Source organism: Narcine bancroftii, chromosome 1 (genome assembly GCF_036971445.1).
Source record: "Narcine bancroftii isolate sNarBan1 chromosome 1, sNarBan1.hap1, whole genome shotgun sequence".
NCBI classification, from domain to species: domain Eukaryota; kingdom Metazoa; phylum Chordata; class Chondrichthyes; order Torpediniformes; family Narcinidae; genus Narcine; species Narcine bancroftii.
Window position 1 is genome coordinate 22,106,050 of NC_091469.1, and position 24,655 is coordinate 22,130,704.

Genomic DNA, 24,655 nt, shown 5'->3' on the forward strand with positions numbered 1-24,655 from the left:
TTAACTAGGGTAAGGGAGACTAAAATTAGAGGACACAGGTGTAATGTAAAGGAAAGATTTAAAGGGGACCTGAGCACACCAGTTTCACACAGTAAGTGATAAGTATATAGATTGAACTGCCAACGGGAATGATAGAGGCAGAGATAAGTATAATGTTTAAAAGATGGGTATGTGGTGGCCCGCCACGGTGCCGATCAAGCCAGTGTTCCGGCGAGTGCAACCAAAGACCAATAGCCTGTGCAGTGGCACTGGCCCCAACAAAAAAACCGGCGGGTGAATGGAAAGGGCAGCTTAAATGCCAGTGACCCCAAAAAAGGCACTGGCCTTGCTGCGCAGGTAACAGACATGGATAGCATGCAGGGAAGAATGGCATTGTTATTCAGGAACAGTGCAAGTATAAAAGTTGGGCCTGAACCCTAATAAAACTCACAAACTAATCTCACTACACTACGTGCGTGTGTCTTCTTTTGAACAGCGCGCAGCTACAGGTACATGGATAGCAAAGGTTTAGAGGGATATGGGTGTAATGCAGTCAAATGGGATTAGCTCAGGAAGATATCCTGTTGACATGGGAAAATTGGGCTGAAAGGCCTATTTTTTGTGCTGTATATTACCTGCTCCCATTTTCAGTTCATTTTCATTTGTGTGGGACTGTCGCTTTAAGAGAACAAATTTAACAAAACCCTGCAGGCTTTGGAGTTTGACTGAGCTGCTGACAGATAGGCTGCGGACTGCGTGTTCCAAAATTGGAGACATCTGAAGAGAGAGGAAGTGGGCCTGGAAAACCCAGGAGCAGAAATTCCAGACACGGTACACATTTTAAGGAAGCATTGCTCTTGGAAATAATACTGTATTGGTGGCCTCGTGTGTGGTTATAGACAAACTGTCTGATTTCTCCATGTTATAGAGGAATGAATATACCACTTTGTGACCAAAAGGGAAAGCTTCTGGAAACAGAGTAAATCCTGCAATTCGGCTGACCCACGAAAAGGTTCTGGAAGCTTTGTGAGAATCACTCGCTTCATGTTCCCTACGCAAGGAGAAGGGGAGTTTGGATTGCCACTTGTCTGAAAAGGTCATTTCTCTGGAAACACTCATGAAGGATGTTGTGAGTTTATAAAGTCTATCACCCCGTTCTCTCCCACCTACCTCATGAACTTCTTTGATTAATTTCAAGCCTGCGTGTCAACACTGAATTTCTGAGACTGAACTTTGTACATCATTTCGAGAATTATGCCTTAAGTTGTCATGACTTGGGGTATTCCACACACACACACACACAAGTATGTTCGCGCATATTTGGAGGTTAAGTAGAAAAGTTTTGTTAAGTTAGATAAGTTTAGATAAATTGGATAAGGTGTTATATTATGGTTAATCAATAATTAAAAATATTATTTTAAAAATAACACTATCTGTACTCATTTCTATTGCTGTTGTCTGGATACGTAACATGTATAACTCTATTAATCGATATTCAGCCAAATTATGTGCATCCCATTAAGTTCTGTAACCCCACTCATTTTGCTTTATCAATCTGTTTATTGATTATTTATGATCTGGGTTGTGAAAATTGTGGTCAAAGGCTTCTGAATATCCAAGTAGATGAGACTTTAGAGTGAAGATATAGCAAGTAATTAAGTGTCTCTGTGCCTTAGGAAGGTGCATCGAGTCTTCATCTTCAGAACAACACTGGTTTTTCACACCCTCTCATTTTATTCCCCCCGACTCCATCACTTTACTTAGAGAGTCTGAAATCACTCTAAAGATAATTTGAGAAGTCCTATTGCAGTAAACCCCTGGTATCCAGCACCAATGGGGATTGGTAGATGCCAGATAAGTGTATTTTCCAATTGTTTGCGACTTATTCTTGCAATACCTAACTAATAAACCTGCAGTAAGAATATATATAGTTTAAAAGACAAAAGATTTAGACTGAAAAAACTTCATTTTCATGAATATATAAACCTTAAAGCATTTTACTTTATTTTCAGTCACATTCTTTGAAAACTTTTAACTGTTGCTGTCTCAGCAGGTTCCTCCTCCTCCATAGAGCCATCCAAAACACGATAATTAACCTCCCTCCCCCAAGTTTACAGAAAAAGTCTCTGACTTGGGCGACTCTTACGAAGCAGGGATAAAGAGACACATTAAGAGAGCCACACCAATTTCAAGTGGCTTCAACCAGCTCTTCATTCTGGGTGACTCCATTGCTGTTTCATACAACTTTATTCAAACAGCTGCTATTAGTAAAGCATGACCGTTGGCTGAATATTTGCTCCCATCTTCACCAAAGGTTTATGTGTTACTTCAGAGAATATTTACTTTTACAATTTAAAACATATATTTTTACTTATAATTTTATTCTTATTTCTTCTGTTGTAAAAAATTATTTTCCTCAATTTTTTTGCCAGCTGTTTGAGGCTACTGTTTGCTTAAATTTTGGATACCAGGAGTTTTACTGTACCTGGAAAATTCTGCAGCATGTTGATATCAAATTCAACTTTACTGAACAAAAAGACACTATCTAAGGGTGCCTTCCTCCATGTACATCCATGAACAATCCAGTGATCATTGGGGAATCAGAGGTGTAGAGGGTGAGCAAATTTAAGAGTCACTACCTCTTTCCTGAGGTTTGGTATGACATCGGAAACCCTAGAAAATTTGCACAGTTTTGTGGTGGAAAGTGGGCTGACTGGCTGCATCATGGGCTGGTATGGGAACACCAATACTCCTGAGGGTAAAACCCCTCCAAAAGGTAGTGGGCATAGCCAAGGACATCACAGGCAATACCCTCCCTAGCCTCGAGAACATCAACAGGGAATGATGCCAGTAGAAAGAAGCAGCAATCATTAAGATCCACCCCACCCAGCACATGCTTTGTTCTCGCTGCTGCCATCATAAATGTCACAAGACTCACACGACTAGATTCAGGTACAGCTGCCACCCCTCCACTATCAGACTCCTCAACAACAAACTCAATCAGAGACTCATTTAAGGACTCTTACTTTTGCACCTTATTGATTTTTTTCTCTCTGTTTACAGTTTATTTACATTTCTTCATTTGTTTACATAAATACGTATCTTCTTGAGTACAATTTTTGCACTACCAATAAGTGGTAATTCTGCCTCAACCACAGGAAAAAGGGAGTTACGTGATGGAGTAGTGGCCGGACGGTGAACTCCAGCCCTCCCCAGAAAAGTCAGAAAAAACAAAGCAAAACACAAAGGCACAAAAATAAAAATCAAAGTAAAGTGAATATAAAGGTGGAAAGAAGATGGCGACGAAAAAAGAAAAGTCGAAACCAACGGTAAGAAGAGAGGAAGAGAAGACAACGGAAGATGAAGGAAAAGGCCTTACCTGTTCGAAGAGGCCCGCGGTGGAGAGAGAAACCTGCTCCCTCAGGTCGGTAGAAAGTGGACTACAAAAATGGCTCGCTGAGCCGAGTAAAAGTGCGCAACCGCGCATGCGCGACTCCTCGCGCATGAAAAAAAACACACTGACGGGAGGGATGACCAGCTGGGGAGTCGATCTCCACAGCCGGCAATGACAGCTGCAGAACACCTGCAGCAAGAGGAGAACATAGAAGACAACGAAAACACGAAAGAAGAGAAGAAAAGGGCAACAAAGAAACAACAGATGGCCAACCCAGAGGAAGAAGAAGAGGAAGAGTACAGTGAAATAGAAGAAGAAGGGAAAGGCAAGATAAAGGATATACTTTCTCTTATTAAAGAATACATGGAGTCATTTAAAGAATGGCAAGCGCAAGAATTTAATGATTTAAGAAGAAGAATAAACAATACAGAAGAGAACATGAATAAAATAGATATGACCTTATCAGAAATGGGAAAAAGAATGGACAAGGTGCAAGAACGAGAAGCAGCAGTAGAAATGGAGGTAGAGGACTTAAAAAAGAAATTAGAGGAATCTAATAAAAAAGTTAAAGAGACACAAGAACTGTTAGCTCAGAAAATAGATATAATGGAAAATTATAACAGAAGAAATAACATAAAGATAGTGGGCCTTAAGGAAGATGAAGAAGACAAGAATATGAGAGAGTTTATAAAAGATTGGATCCCTAGGATCCTAGGATGTCCAGAACTACAGCAAGAAATGGAAATAGAAAGAGCACATAGAGCATTGGCCTTTAAACCACAATCACAACAAAAGCCAAGATCTGTTTTAGTAAAATTCCTAAGATATACTACAAGAGAAAAGGTACTGGAGAAAACAATGGAAAAAGTAAGAGAGGACAATAAGCCACTGGAGTACAAAGGGTAAAAAATCTTCATTTATCCAGATATAAGTTTTGAACTCCTGAAGAAGAGAAAGGAGTTCAATACAGCAAAGGCGATTTTATGGAAGAAAGGGTATAAATTTATACTAAAGCATCCAGCGGTATTGAAAATATTTATTCCAGGACCACAAAACAGACTATTCTCGGATCCAGAGGAAGCACGAAAATTTGCAGAACAATTACAAAATAGACTGAGAGATGAAGACGTGTAACGAGAGTAAAAAAGACTGTGAACTAAAAAGACATAAGTTTTGAACTCCTGAAGAAGAGGAAGGAGTTCAAAACAGCAAAGGCGATTTTATGGAAGAAAGGGTATAAATTTATACTAAAGCATCCAGCGGTATTGAAAATATTTATTCCAGGACAACAAAACAGACTATTCTTGGATCCAGAGGAAGCAAGGAAATTTGCAGAACAACTACAAAACAAACAGAGAGATGAAGACATGTAATAAGAGTAAAAATGACCACGATTTATATGTATGTGGGTAAAGAGGTATATGTGTGTATATGTATAATGTGCATACATGAATGTATCCTTATTTAGAGGAAAATATAGATAGTATAGACAAGAATTAATAAGGGAAGGAAAAGGAATAGAGGGAATAAGGAGGGAATTAAAAGAGTGACCTTTGTCACATATGAAAAGTGAAATCTTTTCTGGGGGGGCTGGTTGGGGGGGTGTTACGGTCACTGCAAAATCAGCTGACGCTTGCGAGTGAATTCGCAAATCCAAATGGAGAGGGGAGATGTGGTTGTCCGACAAGGGATAAAGGACAACTCAGAAGGGGAAGGGGGGATTGGGGCTAAAGAAGTTTTAAATAGGAGAATAAGGAAAATGTTTGATGTTTTAGGAATGTTGTCTTATAAAGGATTCAAAACAAGAAAACAGAAATGGATAAGAAGGAAAGGTAATGATGGAGAAACGGAAAGGGAAGATAAACAAAGTATAAAATGGCTACGTTGAACTATATGACTTTAAATATTAATGGAATACATAACCAAATTAAAAGGAAGAAACTGCTAAATTTACTGAAAAAAGAAAAAATTGATATAGCATTTGTGCAAGAAACACATTTAACTGAATTGGAGCATAAGAAATTAAAGAGAGATTGGGTAGGACATGTAACAGCAGCATCGTATAATTCAAAAGCAAGAGGAGTAGCTATATTAATTAGTAAAAATGTGCCATTTAAAATAGAAGAGGAAATAATAGATCCAGCAGGGAGATATGTAATGATAAAATGTCAGATATATTCGGAGTTTTGGAATCTACTCAATGTATATTCACCTAACGAAGAAGATCAAAAGTTTATGCAAGATATCTTTTTGAAGATAGCAGATATGCAAGGGAACATATTAATAGGAGGGGATTTCAACCTGAATTTGGATTCAAATATGGACAAAACTGGGAAAAAAATTAACAGAAAGAACAAAGTAACCAAATTTATAATTAAATCGATGGAAGAAATGCAACTTTTGGATATATGGAGGAAACAACACCCAAAGGAAAAGGAATATTCATATTACTCGGCTAGACATAAAACATACTCAAGAATAGACCTATTTTTGTTATCAGCTCGTATGCAAGATAGAGTAAAAAAAAACAGAATATAAAGCTAGAATACTATCGGACCATTCATCCTTAATATTGACAGTAAAGTTAGAGGACATCCCTCCAAGAATGTATAGATGGAGATTAAACCCCATGTTACTTAAAAGGCAGGATTTTAGAGAATTTATTGAAAAACAAATTAAAATGTATTTTGAAATAAATACGGAATCAGTGGAAGGTAAGTTTATACTATGGGATGCAATGAAAGCATTCATTAGAGGGCAAATAATAAGTTATGTAACAAAGATGAAGAAGGACTATAATCAGAAAACAGAGCAGTTGGAAAGGGAAATAGTAAATATAGAAAAAGAATTAGTAATGAAGGAAGATATCACTAAAAGAAGAGAATTGGCGGATAAAAAAATAAAATATGAAACACTACAAACATATAAGGTGGAGAAAAATATAATGAAGACAAAACAGAAATATTATGAACTAGGTGAAAAAACACACAAAATCCTAGCATGGCAGCTTAAGACAGAACAAGCTAAGAAAATGGTATTGGCATCAAGGAAAAAAGACAAACAAATTACATATAATCCAAAAGAAATTAAGGAAAACTTTAGAGAATTCTATGAACAATTATACCGAACTCCTTATCTTTATCCTTATCTCCTTATCTCACTTTTGTTTAGGTTTATAGCTTATTTCATCATTTTTCTTCTCTTGCAGCTTAATGTACATGTTTGTTATAAATCTTTTAATTATCATTGTGTCTGTAATCACATATTGAAAGCTGCTTCCTTCTGGTAATCTCAGACTGTTTCCCAATTTATCCTTTAAATAGGCTTTCAGTTGATGATATGCACACATTGTACCATGAGTTATTCCATATTTGTACTTCAACTGTTCAAATGTTAATAAATTATTTCCCAAAAAACAATTTTCTATTTTTTGATTCCTTTTCTCTCCCATTCTCTAAAGGAAAGGTTATCTATTGTAAAAGGGATTAGTGGGTTTTGTGTCAATAACAATTTTGGTATTTGGTAATTCATTTTTTTCCTTTCTAAGTGGATCTTTTTCCATATATTAAGTAAATGATGCAATACTGGTGAGCTTTTATATTGCACCAGCTTTTCATCCCACTTATAAAGTATATGTTCCGGTACCTTCTCCCCTATTTTATCTCGTTCTATCTTAGTCCAGTCTGGTTTTTCCCTTGTCAGGTAAAAATCTGATAAATACCTTAATTGTGCGGCTCTATAATAATTTTTAAAGTTTGGTAACTGCAAACCACCTTGATTATACCTCTCTGTTAATTTATCTAACGCTACCCTCGGTTTCCCCCCCTTTGCACAAGAATTTCCTTATTATTCTCTTTAGTTCATTAAAAAAAATTCTGTTAAAGGAATTGGTAATGTTTGAAATACGTATTATATCCTTGGGAACACGTTCATTTTAATGCAGTTTACCCTCCCTATCAACGCTAGCAGTAAATCTTTCCAATGTTCTAAGTCTTCCTGCAATTTCTTTATTAGTGGCTGATAATTTAGTTTGTACAGGTGGCTTAAGTTATTATCTAACCTGATCCCTAGGTATCAGATTACTTGTGTTTGCCATTTAAATGGTGATTCTTTTTTAAATTCTGTATAATCCGCGTTACTGATTGGCATCACTTCACTTTTATTTGTGTTGATTTTGTACCCTGATTCCTTCAATTTCTTTTGTAATTCTTTTATTGATATTTCTGGCTCTGTTAGGTACACTATGATGTCATCTGCAAATAAGCTGATTTTATACTCCTTCTCCTTTATTTTTATCCCTTTTATTTTATTTTCCATTCTCATCAGTTCTGCCAATGGTTCTATTGCTAAAGCGAACAATGAGGTGGATGTGGATAATGGACATCCCTGTCTAGTTGACCTACTTAATTTAAATTGGTTCGATACATATCCATTTACTGTTAACTTCGCCAAGTGTCCATTATATAATGCTTTAATCCAATTAATATATTTTTCTGGTAGATTGAACCTCTGTAATACTTTAAATAAATAATTCCATTCTACTCTGTCAAAGGCTTTTTCTGCGTCTAAAGCAACAGCCACTGTTGGCTTCTTATTTCCTTGAACTGCATGAATTAGATTAATAAGTTTACAGACATTTTCCGCTGTTGCATCTTTTCTTAATAAATCCAGTTTGATCTTGTTTTGCTATTTTTGGTACACAATCGGCCAATCTGTATGCTAATAATTTCGCTATTATCTTATAATCTGAGTTAAGTTGAGATATTGGTCTATATGATGCTGGTGTTAATGGATCTTTCTCCATCTTTGGTATTACTGTAATTATTGCTGTCTTACATGAATCTGGCAAGTTTTGTGTTTCTTCTATGTGGTTCATTACTTCCAGGAGAGGAGGAATTAATAACTCTCTAAATGTTTTATAGAATTCTATTGGGAATCCATTCCTCTCCTGGCATTCTATTGTTCGGCAGCTTTTTTAATATATCCTGTACTTCCTCGATTTCAAATGGTTTTATCAGTTTGTTTTGTTCCTCTTCTTGCAATTTTGGCAGTTCAATTTTAGCTAAAAACTCTTCTATTTTATCATCTTTCCCCTCGTTCTCAGTTTGGTATAATTGTTCATAAAATTCCTTAAAGTTCTCATTAATCTCTATTGGGTTATATGTAATTTGTTTGTCCTTTTTCCTTGATTCCAATACAGTTCTTTTAGCTTGTTCTGTTTTAAGTTGCCAGGCTAATATTTTATGTGTTTTTTTTTCCCAGTTCATAATACTTTTGCTTTATTTTCCTTATGTTCTTCTCCACCTTGTATGTTTGTAATATTTCGTATTTTATTTTTTTGTCTGCCACTTCTCTCCTTTTTGTTATATCATCCCTTTTTACTTGTTCCTTTTCTGTACTTTCTATCTCCCTTTCCAACTGCTCTATTTCCCGATTGTAGTCCTTTTTCATCTTAGTTACATAACTTATTATCTGCCCTCTAATGAAGGCTTTCATTGCGTCCCATAATATTAATTTGTCTTTCACTGATTCCATGTTTATTTCAAAATATGTTTTAATTTGGTGCTCAATAAACTCTCTAAATTTCTGCCTTTTAAGATGCATAGAGTTTAACCTCCATCTATATGTTCTTGGTGGGATGTCCTCCAGTTCTATCACTAATAACAGGGGTGAATGATCAGATAGTAATCTAGCTTTATACTCAGTTTTCCTAATTCTCACTTGGATATGGGCCGACAACAAAAACATATAAATCCTTGAGTATGTTTTATGCCTACTCAAATATATGAGTATTCTTTCTCTCTTGGGTGCTGCCTCCTCCATGTGATAGTACAGACCTATCACCAATGTATATAGTTACAGTATCTAGAGTATGTAATGACTGTGCTTACAGCGATTGGCTGAGAGCTTAACCACGCCTACTGTCTGGGCCTTAAAGGGTTGTGTCCCTAGCCAGGTCGGATCATTCCGGACTGGTCGGCCACCTGTGAAGAGCTCCTGTCTTTTGCTAATAAAAGCCTTGTTTTGGATCAACAAGTCTTTGGTTCTTTTGACGAGCTCTACACTCCATATATCCATAAGTTTCATTTCCTGCATTGATTTAACCATAAATTTGGCCACTTTATTTTTTTTTGCTTGTCTTTTGTCCAGTTTTATCCAACATTGGATCCAAATTAAGGTTAAAATTCCCTCCTATCAATATATTTCCTTGTGTATCTACAATCTCCAAAAAAATATCCTGCATAAATTTTTGATCCTCCTCATTAGGTGCATATATGGCAAATTCCAAAATTCTGAATATATCTGACATTTTATCATTACATACTACCCTGCTGGTTCTATTATTTCCTCCTCTATTTTGATTGGTATATTTTTATTAATTAATATAGCTACATCTCTACCTTTTGAATTATATGATGCTGCCGCTACATGTCCTACCCAATCTCTCTTTAATTTGTTATGTTCCACTTCAGTTAGATGCATTTCCTGCACAAATGTTATATCTATTTTTTCTTTTTTTCTTTTTTTCTATAAATTTAATAGCCTCTTCCTTTTAATTTGATCATGTATTCCATTAATGATTATAGTCATATAGTTCAATGTGGCCATCTCATATACTGTTTACACCTAATTTCTGCTTCCTCACCACCACCATCCCCCTTTTCCCCATTTTCATCTCTCAGTTTTCCCTTTATAAACTCAATGTATGACAACACATTTAAAACACATCTAATATTACCTTAACCCCAAATGCCCCCCTCTCTGAGTTGCCCCTTTCCATTTGGATTGCAATCCTGTTCACAAGCGTCAACTGATTTTGCAGTGATAGTTATTCTCTCCCCCCAACCCTCCCCAGAAAACACTTTTTTTTACACATATAACAGAGTTCTCCCTTTTTTTCCCCCCTTACTTCCTTCCTTCCCTTCTCTTTTCTTTCTTTAATTCTTTACATATACATTGTTTTTACATCTTTATATATACTTTATTGCCGTTTTTCATTCTTATTACATCTCTTCATTTCTCCTTCTGTCGTGAAAACGTTCTGCAAATTCTTGTGCTTCCTCCGGATCTGAGAACAGTCTGTTTTGCTCCCTGGGGATAAATATTTTAAGCACAGCCAGATGTCTTAACATTAATTTATAACCTTTTTTCCATAGGATCGATTTTGCTGTATTAAACTCTTTCCTCTTCTTTAAGAGTTCAAAACTTATGACTGGGTAAAAAAAATATTTTTTGACCCTTGTATTCCAATGGTTTATTATCTTCTCTAATTTTATTCCTTGCCTGCTCCAGAATATTTTCTCTTGTTGTATATCTCAAAAATTTTACTAAGATGGATCTTGGTTTTTTTATGTATCCGTGGTTTCGGAGCTAGTGTTCTGTGTGCCCTTTCTATTTCCATTTCTTCCTGCATTTCTGTCATTCCCAGGACCTTCGGGATCCATCCTTTTATAAATTCCTTCATATCTGTGCCTTCTTCATCTTCCTTCAGGCCCACTATTTTTATGTTGTTTCGCCTACTATAATTTTCCAACATATCAATTTTCTGAGCTAACAACTCTTGTGTCTCTAATTTTTTTTTGTCACTTTCTTCCAATTTCCTCTCAAGTCATTTACTTCCATTTCTACAGCTGTTTCTTGTTCTTCCACATTTTCTACTCTTCCCTATTTCTGTCATGACTAGTTCTAATCTTTACATTTTATCTTCTGTTCTTTTCATTTTTCTTAATTGCACTAAATTCTAATGACAACCATTCTTTTAATATTCTAATTTGTTCTTCAAAAAAGCTTTATCTATATTCTGTCCATCTATTTTACTTTCTATTTCTCTGTGAAGATCTTGGTCTTCTTCTTCCTCTTCTGTGTCTGTACCTGTGTTTATGTCTTCTTCTCTTTGTATCTGTGTCTCTTCTGATTTTTCTGAAGAGTTGCTTGTCTCACTTTGTCAGGCCTCTTCTTGCTGAGCCTCTTGCTATTGGTCCTCTCCTTCTGAGCTGCTCATCTATCGGGCCTCCTCCTGCTGCTGCTCCTCTTGCCATTCACCCAGTCGACTTTCTTTCTAACCTGGTACTTCACTCCCTCTCCTGCCTCTTTCCTCATCTTCCAGCTGAGAGCCCTGGTGTCGGGTGTCCCTCAGCTGGTCGCGCCGTGATTGCCCGCTCCTCGGCTGAGCCTCCCTCCCGTCGGTGTTTTCCATTACCTTAGATTGCGCAGTTGCGCACTTTTGTTTGGCTCAGAGCGCCATTTTTGCAGTCCACCGGACGGGGGGGTCGCGACTCTACAGGGCCGACACCAACCTCGGAGATCGGGCGCTCTTCGCCACCATGGCTCCCTGTTCCTTCGTGCAGGTAAGGCCTATCCTTTCTTTTCCAGTGTCTTTTCTTCTTTTTTTCCCGTTTTTACTTTTTCCTTCTTAGGTGGCATCTTCTTTCTCTTCTCTGCAACTTTATCTTTTATTTCTTATATTTTATATTTGTTGAACTTTGTCTTTTCTTGACTTTTTTTCTTCTTTTCTGGAGTGGTCTGGTTTTACTCTACTGGCCACTACTCCATCACGTGACTCCTCCATTTTCAATACATTGGTTTATGCCAAGGCAGAAGACCAGAGCAAGTTTGACAAGGTTATCAAGATGTTTGATGACCACTGTTCATCAAAGAAAAATGAAGCGTACAGCTGCAGGGAGAGAGCTTTGATACTTTTTTAATGGACTTGAAATTAAAGGCAAGTACATGCAATTTTGGATTACTGCAAGATTCAATGATCAGTGATCCAATTGTGTTTGGGATCATTGATTAGAAAGCGAGAGAGAGAGAGCTTACCTTGGCTGGAGCTGTGAAGAAATGCCACGCCAATAAATTAGCTCTGCAGCACGCAAAATGTTTGGTGAGAGTGCAAAAGCCACTGAAAACTAAGGCATAGTTATAGCCACAGTGTCTGTCCACACACAAACAAAAAATTAGATATAGGAAACAAGAAAAAGTTGGAGAAACATTCAAGTGCAAACGATAGAACACTCAACATGCACCAATGCCTCACCGATGGAAAAGTCTGTAATAAGGGCAAAGGGCAGAATAACTATGCAAAACAATGTTTTTCCGAAGGGAAACAAAACAGAAGTGAAAGCATACACTCTGTACACACTATAGAAGAAACTCCCCTCAGTGATACACTTTTCATTGGCATGGTAGTGCAGGAAGATTTTAATCAAACAGACACTGAACAGCCAAGCATGAACAGAGTCAAACATGACAAATGGACTATGTCATTACATACCAATGGAACAAATATTCCTTTCAAGCTGGACACAGGGGCAAAGATCAGTTTGATCTGTGAACATGACATCAGGGCAATGAAGATAAATCTATACATCCATGCAAATCCTGTGCAGCTCAAAGTCTAAAATGGACAGAGTATTGCCACCCACTTCAGTTTCGCAGTTGTCCCAAATGAACATGAATCAATGCTTGGTGACAAAGCATAAGCAAACTTAAGCCTAGTCAAAAGGGAGTACACACCAGGGAAAACTATTATGTTAGCTTATGCATTATCCAGGGCAACAATGCAGAGTGAAGTACATAATGAAAGTTCCACAGAGACAAATGTGAATCTCCACATGAATCTGATCACTGAATCTCTTCCTGTATCTGACATGAAATCCAAGCAGATCACAGCTGAAACAGAAAAGGTCACATTTCTACAGAAGGTCATCAAGAATCTGAATGAAGGATGGACTAGAGGTGAATATCAGCCATACTACAACATCAGAGCTGAGCTGAGTGTGGCAGAACCATGGCAGAAAGTTAGGACTGATCTGTTCCACATGAATGGAAATAATTGCTTGCTGGTTATTGACTATCTATCAAACTATCCAGAGATTGTGCTGCTTTCTAACATGTCTGCTGCTTGTGTGATATATGAAATGAAATTATATGAAATGATATATGAAATGATCTTTGCAAGACATGGAATTCCTCAAATTGTCTACAGTGACAATAGACCATGCTACAGCTGTAGAGAATTCCAGAACTTTGCAGAAAAGTATGGTTTTTGACATGTAACCTCAAGTCCTCTGCATCCCCAGTCAAATGTTAAAGTAGAGAAAGAAATTCACACAGTTAAACAGCTGCTCAAGAAAGCACTATGCAGTGGCTCAGATCCTTATCTAGCTCTGTTGAGTTACAGATTTTCACAATTTTAACATGGCATGTCACTCACTGAGCTTCTGATGGGACATAGACTACACACCACACTTCCCTACTCTGTAGTCCCAAACAAGAACAGATATGTTGAAGATGTCGAACAGAAACAAAATGTCTGCAATGGAGACAAAAAGCAAGAAGCTTAGGGCCACTGGAACAATACAACATAGTGAGACTCAGATTCCAACACCTGGGACAAAAAGGCTTCTGTTCTGGAGGAAGTAAATCCAAGATCCTACACTGTCAGAACAGAAGATTGTCAAATACTGAGGAGGAATCGAAGGAGCCTGCTGAAAACACAAGAGACACTACAGGAACAGACAAATGCAGAAGATTCAGCCTGCCCAGCAACAGAGAAAACACCACCAGTGCTAGACAGTAGTGGACCAGCATAGCCGACACAAGGAACTGTATTAAGAAGATCCACAAGTGTTATCAAAGCACCTGACAGGATGAATCTCTCGTATAAAAAGAAATACACACTTAAAAAAGTTTGTGCTGCTGAAGTTTGTGTTTGTGTTGAACTTTAAATTGAAATGAAAACTGTATTAGTGTGTCATTGTTGTTAGATTCAACATCTGAAGGAAAAGGGATGCAAAGAGTGCTAGTGATCCTCCTGACCACTAGAGGGAGTTGTAGACTAATTTGTTGCAGTTCAGTTGCATTCAAGATGGATGCCTCCATATGGTCCTGAGTGAGTCCTTTTGCTAATAAAGTATCATTGTTTTAAAAGACCCACACTTCTTTATTACAGTAAAAGAAACATCACATCAACCAGTCAGTATATTTTCTTCAGTACCTCCAAATGTTTGATGAAAGTAGAACATGAAAATCTGCAGACACCAGGTGAGAAGTAAAAAACAAATGAAAGAGAAATTCAGCATTTCAAACAGTGTACTTTATATAACAAAAATAAAGATACATAACCATCTTTTCAGGCTTGAGCCGTTCATTAACTTATAATGGTATGATATTCGATGGCATGCCAAATCTCATTACATTTGTTAAAGTAGAGGCATTGGGGTGCCCCAATATGCTGGTTCCAGCAGACATCACCTGTTAAGTAGACTCCAAAGAACTTCAAAGTTCTAACCCTCTCCACCTCCGTATTGTTCACCATATTGTAATATACTAAACTGGAACAAATAAAGGTGAATGGGTGCTTCATCTAAATGGCTGTTTGGGTAAAAATGCACGTGGTGTATCTCACACAGTTATGTGGGAATGTTTGGGTTTAAAGAGTGTAAAACTTCTAGAAATAAAAAGGACATGGCACATTTTATCACAGAACCACATTCAATGTTATCCATAATTTGTAAGGAGTAGAGACATCACTATGTTTCGTTTACTGAGCTTTCCTTGAAATGCTTCAATACTGAAAAGAAGCAGAGTTGTTAGACAGTGGAGGTTAATTTTATGCATCACACATAAAAACTTAATTTCTGATTATTATAATTCTGCATTTCATATTTTTGCAATTCAATCAACCTCCTTTACCTTTAAAGTTTGCTTGTACTCATTGAATTAATAACATTTATATGCCATGGATTTTCCAAAGACTTTGGTGATTAAACATGATCATTATTCATAAAATTACAATTCTAAAAGATTTGTATGTTGAAAAGTTTCATTCCATAAGCTGTACCTTAATAAATATTACTTGTAGAAGGTGGCATTATTGTGCCATTTCCTAAAAGAAAGAAGATTTGGAGTAATCTCTAGTTAACTAATCGAGATTTGATATTCAAATATCTTTCAATATGACTTCCAATCTTACTCCAGCTATAAACGAGCTCATCCAAAACCATTGTTCCTAATTATTATTCACATTAAGTCTTGCTTCATCAATTGCAACTTGGCTCTGGGTTTAACAAAGATTTGATTTAATATTTTGTATTGCAAGGTTCATAGCAGCGATATCAATCCCAGTACATGTCAGCTTATTCCATCTGCAATTTTCAAAATGTCACAACTTTTCCAGAGTGACAGAGACAGAGTATAAACATGTGAACCTATTAGTAAAGTTAAACAAAATAGCCCAGACGAGGGTACTTCAGAGAATGTGCCACCAAGGACAACCCCTGCTTTTTCATCCATATTCTAAGTTCCTAGGAACTTTGCCTGGTTGCTGTCATTCTTGGGCAGTCCTGCATAGTACTAATAATGCCTCCTGGGACTCAAGGACTTTTCCTGGTATCCATGTCTCCACACCTTTGTGGCATTTCCAAAATAGAAAACTTTTGCTTGGAATGGCCAGAAAGCACTTTTCAGTTATTTCCAGATTTCCCATTGAATTGTCATGTGCTGTATCTTCCACATCCTGGATTGCTGATGACATGGTCCTTTCCCTTCTCATTTTAAACCTATGACCCTTAGTTATGGAGAACTCCATCTATTGAACACCTATCCTACACTAATCCTACACTAACTTACTTTATTCATCTCACATTCCCCTAAACTTCCTATCCCTTAAACCCTCAGCTTGATTCACTCATGGACCAGAAGGGCCTTCTGCCATGTTGTAATATTAAAATTTAAAATTAACACACTGTTAGCTCTGATACTTTACTCTTTCAGAAGTTAAGGTAAGGTATGATTTCCATCAAATCTCTGCAACTTACTCCCAATTCTTCAGAAAAATGTGTGATGAGCAGATTGCTTAAATACAAAAAAACCTGTGAGTCAAAGATGAGCTAAGTAGTGCAGGTTTCCCCAAGCATTACCTCGTCAACATGATTGTCAATTCAAGTACATTTCTATTTTTACCATCTCCAAATTCTAATTACCCATTAATAACAAAAAGTTGACTCCCTACCTGCCAAAACATGAAGGAATCTTGTATTGCATTCATATTACTCAACATTAAATCTCCACCCTACCCTCTCGTGCTTGACTTTGTCTACCAATTAACCTCTCCTCACCCATATCCAGCTCTTGCTCCACCCCTCCCTCTTGCCTCTTTATACTGATTATCCCCCTCTACTCTTTGACCCAAAGCATCGACTGTCCATTTCCCTCTACAGATGCTGCTTGACCCAGTGAATTGCTCCAGCAATTGTTTTTTGACTAATTTTACATCAGTTCAGAGAACTTTATCTCACCCCTAGATGTAAGCATCATTGATGGTTCCCTCCTCTGAAATGCCTGTAAAATTGTGCATACTCCCCGTGACCAGAAAATACAAGATGATGTGCCATGTAGAAAAGGGGGAAGTAATTTTGAAATCATGTAGACAAACAAGTTTTGTAAAATTAATTGATGTACATAGAAATTATAGAATGTAACTTGTATCTTTCATATAAATGTTGCATGTTCAGGCCAGTTGAGGAAGATTAGGTTGGGCTGGGCTTTGTAGAGTGGCACTCATTGACAATAAGCCAAGCAGAACGAGATGGCTACAGCTGCTTTTTTGCACTTTGCATGCTCAGTGAAGCTGATTTGCTCTATACATGAGCACCCTTATGGAACACTTTATTTTAATCAATACATGCAGAATTTTCATAACAAAAAAAACTGTCAGCAAAGGTTTCAGCTTTTGATTTTCAACACTAATATCCCTTTGTGTCAGGTTTATTCGTGTTAAAGGTTCTTCTCAATAAAACCATTGAGATTAATCTTTCACCACTTTGGAGTTTTGCATGTTGCTGGGAATTATTCATCTAAATGCAAAACCTTTGAATGCTGTAAATCTGAAAAAAAGGCTGGGGATTCTAAGTAGGTCATGCAGCATCTTTGGAGGGAGAAACTATTACTATTTCAGAATAATGACATTTCATGCTTCCTATCCGATTGAGTTTTACCTTTCATAAATGCCTCCCAGCATTAGTTACCTCATACTTATTCAACCAATAGAATTGATTGAAATTTTTTGCAGAAATATTCCTTTGGCATAATTCTAGAAGTGTCATGAAAACAAATATTTTTGTTTTTACATCAATGAGTGTCATATTTGCTACTTAGAGTTGCTTGTTCAATGTACTTAGTTTCTCAAAAATATCCATCAAAGTAATTCACATAAGCTTTGCCATCTGTTATTAGCAAAAGCTTCATTTCAGGTTTGTCCTTCAAAGAGTTCCATTAACTTTTTGAAGCTGTTTCCCTTTAACAACCACCTTACTTCAGTGTGAAGCAATAATCTCATGTCCTGCATTTAAACTGACGTTCACATTTGGCATTAGCTTTGATGGCATTGATACAGTTAATCACAGAATGCAGTATCTCATGTAGAACAGGGGAAACTTTCCTGGCAACTAAATTTTCTCGGTGGATAACCAACATGTTTGGGTTTTCATCCTTCATTAATTTTAAACATCCTGTTTTTTTACCCATCATAACAGGTGCACCATCTGCAACACAAGATACAATGTTTCCTTTTGGTATTTCATTTTCATCCAAATGATTTTTGAGCTTGCTGTAGGTATCAACTGCAGTAGTGGTTGTTTCTAATAATTTACAAACCAACCTTTCTTCTTGAAACTCTTCCTGATCAAAAATCTCATGTATTCCAATAACAGAACCTCACTGTCCCATACGATAATTCATCCAGTTGTATTGAGAACTTTCTTGATTTCAACTTCTCAGTAAGTTGTTTTTCAACATCTTGACCCATGTCATCTATTCTGTACTATTACTCAATGGCATTTCTCGGACATCTTTATCATCCTTTTGGAGAACTGTTTTGAGAAACAATGATATTGTGGGTTTAATCAGGTCCTCCCCAGTCGTATGATTCTTCCCATGTTTTGCTATCAGCAAAGAAATTTCAAAGCTAGCTTTAAGGGTACGATTCAGGACTGTAGTTTGCACAACAGTGATTTTTGATCTATTTTCAAACTTCTCTTTCGGTGATTTAAAATATTCCAATTTCAAATTGACATGATTAGGATGTTTTACCCTCAAATGAGCTCCAAGACAGCCTGCTTTCATTGATTCATTTGTCAAAGTCTGTTGGCATAATAGGCAAAAAGGTGCACGATCATCGTGTACAGCAGGTATAAACCCAAACTTCAAAAACTCCACTGAATATTGACAAACCTTTTGCTTGCTTGGTCTGCTCATTTTGAATATACAACAGTGTGAGCTCCCTGAAACAGATAATACAACAGTGCGAGCTCCCTGAAACAGATTAATCAATATTTTATTATGTCTTAGAATTGAAAATTGTAATAAAAATAATGATCAAATCAAAGGAAGAGTACTGATCCTAAAAGAACATGAAAAAAAATGAGTGGTTTCTGACATTTTTTCTCGCAGAGAGTGCATCAAAACTGAGCTAGCCTTGTGCTTTACTTTCTAGGGTCCCTATTTTTTTCTGATTTTGGCATCCCCCCTCAGGCTGGCATCTGGGGAACCCCCCCCCCCCCATCAATACATTAGTGCACAAAGATACATACAGATCTCACTCACTACTGAAATGAAAAAGTAAAGGGGTATGAACAGAGAAATGATTGTTGAGATCATTTGGAATCCTCATCGCCAATGATATAATTTGGAATGGATGATAATAAGACCAGTCAGAAAAAATATAATTATAATGTTAACCAAGGATAACAGCAGTTAAAATAAGAGAAACAATGGAGAAACAGCAGATAAACATCAGAAGAGCAAAAACACAAGTTATGAAAATAAAAATCACAAAGTGATTTTACTTGGAAGTTAGCACAAGTGTTTTACACTGACAATGTTGTTAAGTCAGATCTTTCACACCAACATAACAAGTTTATTTTTTTCAAACCAACTTCATAATTATTTACCAAAATGTTCTGACACCTGACTAAAATATTCTTAAGCCCCCCATGCCCCACCAAAATATTTCCACACCCCACCTTGAAAGTCTATGGTTTATAGCTTCTGCTAATGTTGCTGAGTCAACCCATTAATCCTGTGCTGCCAGTGGGAAGTTGTTTTTAGAAACCTAGCTTTGGAATCCAAGGCTGTAGCTAAGCAGTATGTTGGATCCATGTGGCCTTCAAATGCAGCACAGGGAAAAGAATTGGAGAATTTCCCCTAACACTTTAGAAAAGCACAAGAGAATTTAGTTTGTGGATGTGTTTGGAATTTATAAATATCATCTGGAGAGGAAACCATCTTTATTATGCTTGGCATAAGATTGCTATCTTGAATTCTGGCCTCTTGATTCCCATTCAACGGTGATCATGACTTCAGCTGTCAAAGTCGTACGCTCATCACCTCTCCATCTGCTGGCTCACAGCTCCAGAAACCCAGTGTATAAAGTTTTCACATTCTTTCTATGATCTTTGGGTATTCCTCTCACAACCCAAAATAGTAGATAAATTTACTATTGTAAATTACCCCTATTGAAGGGGGTTGGTTGGAGGATCAGAACACAATTGATGGTCATTTGAGAGAGAATACATGTGGGTATGGAACTGATGGCATTGCTTTGAGAGTTGACATGGATTTGATACCAGCTCCCTGTCTCAATCAACCTTATTCACCACAGCATGGCAGAAAAAAAAATAAGTTCCACATTGCCACCAGCCTCTTGGAAAGGATATTTCTCCTGAACTCTCCATTGGATTCTTTAATTATTTCCTCATTTTTAATTTTGATCTTACCCCAACCTTCTTTACATTTTCCTTATGAAGCTACCATGACTTCCATTAACACTGCCTCAGTGTTCCCTGGCAGATAAGTTACAGGGAAAATTACTTGGAGAATGCAATTCCAAATGGAAGAAAATTATAGCACCTCACTTTGTGGATTAATTAACCATTGAAGGATTGCCTTTAGCATATAGTGAGTGACAGATGCTAGGAATGTCAAAAGAATAGGTTACAAAGAAAATTAATAGGAGAATGGAAGAAAGTGGCAATCTCTAAACTTCCACTCCAGAACATCCAAAATGTGCTCCTTTTTAATAAACATGTATTTCCCCTTACTTTCATTGATAAAGCCTGCACCCATTTATCCTCTATTTCTCGTACTTCTGCAAGGCAGAATAATGAAAGAGTTCCTCACATTCTCTCTTTGCACCCCACTAGCCTTCTCATCTGCCACATTATTCTCCAATACTTCTGTCAATTTCAGCATAATTTCACTACCAGCCATATTTCCCTCTCACCCCCACCACACCACCCCCTCTATGCTTTTTGTAGGAATGCCTCTCTGATATTCTGTAGTCTATTTTTCTCTCCTAACCCATTCTTCCAGCCCCTTAATCACTTCCCATTATTACCACAGAAAATGCAAAACATTTACATCTCATTTATATCTCCTACATCTCCTCCATGTAGGCGCACAAATAGAACTTCCATGTGGGTAGGAGCTATACATGCCCAACATCCAACCTTATCTACTAAATTCGGTGTACCCAGTGTGGCCTCCTCTACGTCGGTGAGACCAAACATAAATTGGATTACCCCTTCACCAAACATCCAGCCTCTGACTATGAGTTGAAACGTGAGCTTCCTATAGCCAACTATTTATCACCTCCTCAACCATTCCTACAAAAAAATGGTTGTCCTCATTGTCAGGGTGAAACTAAACATAAACTTGTGCGAGCACATGTCATATTCCTCCTGCTCAGGTTTACACCTAAAGATATTAACAATGATTTTTCTAAATTTAGGTAACCCGAACCCCCCATCTGATTCCACTATTTCTATCTCTTCTTTATCTATTTCTGTACTTTTTTTTCCTCTCTCCATCTTTTCTCCTTCTACCTGTGCCCCTCCCCCAGCATCTTTCCCCTTTACAGATGTTATTTTACTTTTTATCTTAATCTTGATCGTTTCTGACTCGAAATATTGACTATTTCTACTCATGGATGCTGTCTGACCTCTGATTTCCTCCACCAATTTTTAGTATCCTTAAAATTCCAGCATTTACTGCTTTTGTATTTCTCGGAGAAAGTCACATCCTGGCTGGTCATTCATGTTAAGTTTATCCCCTCTGTCCAATGTCATGTTTCTGATATTTTTTTTCTTGCACTGAATAGTTTGTAAGAGGACTGTATCTCACCTGGATTAAAATCTCAGACCCCCATACATTCAATCTTTGGACAATGCTTCAAGCACGAGCAAATTAAACTAATTGAAAGAGTAGTGTTGAGTTCACTGCAGTTAACAAAGGTTTTATGTTTTGTCCTCAGAGGCATGCATCATGTCCATCAGTAATCTACAGCACCTCATTGAAAGAGAAACTATATTTTATCACTTGTCATTCTCCAGGTATAAGGCACTATTGTTTGCATTCACAAATCTCTGAGCATTTACCTAAAGGCAATGTTATTTCTTTTACCAACATGCGAGTTCTTGGTTCTTTACTGCTAACATTATTACAAAAAATTTATGCAAGTGAGTGCTTGTTTGCAAGTGATTGCTCAATGCACACATTTTGAAGGAACTCTCTGCTGAAAATTATATCATAGTGGGAAACATAAATATAAAATCTGTACAATAATGTTGACTTGTTCAAAATGTAGCCAGATCTTAGGAGAAATTGGCTCCATGGCTGTGAGATAAACATATAAAGGAGAGGATCTGTGTGCTCTCCATAATTCCACATGGAGTTTGCAGGATACAGTAGTTCCATTTCTTGCATGCTTTGATGTACTGCTCTTTACAAAGGAGTTTAGTAAAGCAAGTGTGATTCTTTCCCAGCATTTGTGCAAAGTATTTTTTTTTTAAGAGGGCTCATTTTTCAAAGATTTTGCGTGCCTGATTTGTACAGAGTGTTAAATTATATTACAGTGTCCCCATGTGCACAGTTATTTCTCATGCTGTACTGTAATGTGTTATACCTAGAAGAAACACCCCATCCAGAGGATATGGAGTTGTCTTGTACTGACTTCCGATCTTGACTTTTATCATCTCCTGCCTGCATGACAGTGTTGATTCAGTTGGAGATCTCTGGCCCACTTTAGAAATTTCCTTTTCACTCTAAATGAGCAGTGATGCACTGACTCATTTCTCCATTGTTGAGTGAGTGTTGCATTTTGAGTCATATTGGGGGCAGTGGTGATGTGGAGGCACTGTGATTTGACCCTTCCCACTCATCAAAATGTGATTTTGTTACCTCACTTTGGAGAGAGAGTGGGGCTGGTACATCTTATTTTTACCTGGACTTTGGTCTAAAGACATTAGGTCACTGTTTTAATGATATCACCTAATTGGGACCAGACTGCAATTGAATTCATTGCCTGTGCAGGAGGGCACTGTGAGTTTCTTGCTAATCTGTGCAGTGGAGAAGAGAAAGGGAATCAATGGAAGTTCATCAGAGTCAGTTTTTAGGCCCCTACGTTGTGGGACTGGAAGAGCCAAGAGAGATTCCCTAAGTCGGACATGAAAAAAAGCTTCCATAGACTCATCTATCACTTTCAACTGTAAAAGCCCACTCCCTTAATACAGGCTACCTTGCTGATCCTGCCTTCTGCCTGGTCTTGGGCAGCAGTCTTGATCTCTGTCATTTTCATCTGTTTCCCATTGATTTAATATTAGAAAATAGAACAGTTAATATAGAACACAGAACAGTATAGCACAGGAAAAGGCCATTCAGCCCACCATGTGATCATTATGTCAATCTGACTATTCCCATCTTGTATCTCTCTATTCCCTGTCTGTTTATATGTCTGTCCAAATTTCTCTGTAATGCTAATGTTGTACCAGCTTCCAGCACTTGCTTGGTAATGTGTAAATGGCACTTATGTAAACAACTTGCAAAGTAACAGATAGCACGATGTTGTTACAGCAACCCAGGTTGGAATCCTTAACGAGGCTAAAAAGTTGATGCAGAAGGGAGGGCTTCTGATTTCTGAATTATTGGACTCTTTTCCAAGGATGGTTGGCATCTGAAATGAAGGGATCTAATATTCTAATATCCTTGCAGGAAGGTTTGCTAATGCTGCTCTGGTGGTGGTGGGGGGGTGGGGGGGGGTGGGGATGGTGGTGGTGGTGGTAGTGGGGAGTGGGGGTTTAAACTAGATTTGCAGGGGGTTGGGAACCAAACTGCCACAGCAAATAGTGGCGTGGAGGAGGAAAAAGATATGTTAAAACTGTATTTAAAGACAGAAATCAAAGGGTTGTGTCTGGTGGAAATGTTCTCAGGTGCATCTATTTTAATGCAAGGAGTATTGCAGGAAAGGCAGTCAAGTTTAGAGTGTGGATTGGCACATGGAATTATGTCATTGTAGCTATTAGTGAAACGGTTGTAGCAGGCTCAGGACTGGTGGCTCAATGTTCTGGGGTTCTGACGCAATAGAGCGGGAAGGGAATGAAAGGGAAAGAGTGACACTACTTGTCAGGGAAAATATCCCAGCTATGCTCAGCCAGGACAGACACAAGGGGTCGTCAACTGAGGCTATATGGGTGGACCTGAGGAATATGAAAGATATGACCACATTAATGAGTTTGTATTATAGATCACTCAATAGTAAGTAAGAATTGGAGGAGTAAATCTGTAGAGAGATAGCAGACAGGAAACAGAAAGTTGTTATAGTAGGTGATTTTTAACATCATATATTGACTGGGACTCACAAATTGTAAAAGGCTGGATGGCTTGGAGTTTGTCAAATATATTTGGAAAGTTTCTAAATCAATTTATCGAGGTGCAAACTAGAGACAGTTCAATACCTGATCTCTGAGGAAATGTAGGAGATATAAATTAGACAGAACAGTTGACAAGAGTAATTATAGGGTAACATTTTTGGTCCAGTGATCATGATGCCAGTAATTTCAAGATAATTATGGATTATATTGGTCTGGTCCTTGGGTTAAGATTCTAAATTGGAGTAAGGCCAATTTTGAAGAAATGATAAGGGATCTAAAAAGCATGGATTGGACCAGGAGCTAGGTTGTTTTCTGGCAAGGATGTGATCAGTAAGTGGAAGGCATTCAAAGATGAAATTTTGAGAGAACAGAGTTTGTTTGTTTCTGTAAAGATTAAAGGAGCCAGCTCTTCAGCGCTTGACGTCCTGCTTTGCGGAAACTGCCAAAATGTTTGGCCTGGAAGTCAGCCTGAAGAAAACTGAGGTCCTCCATCAGCCAGCTCCCCACCATGACTACCAGCCCCCCCACATCTCCATCGGGCACACAAAACTCAAAACGGTCAACCAGTTTACCT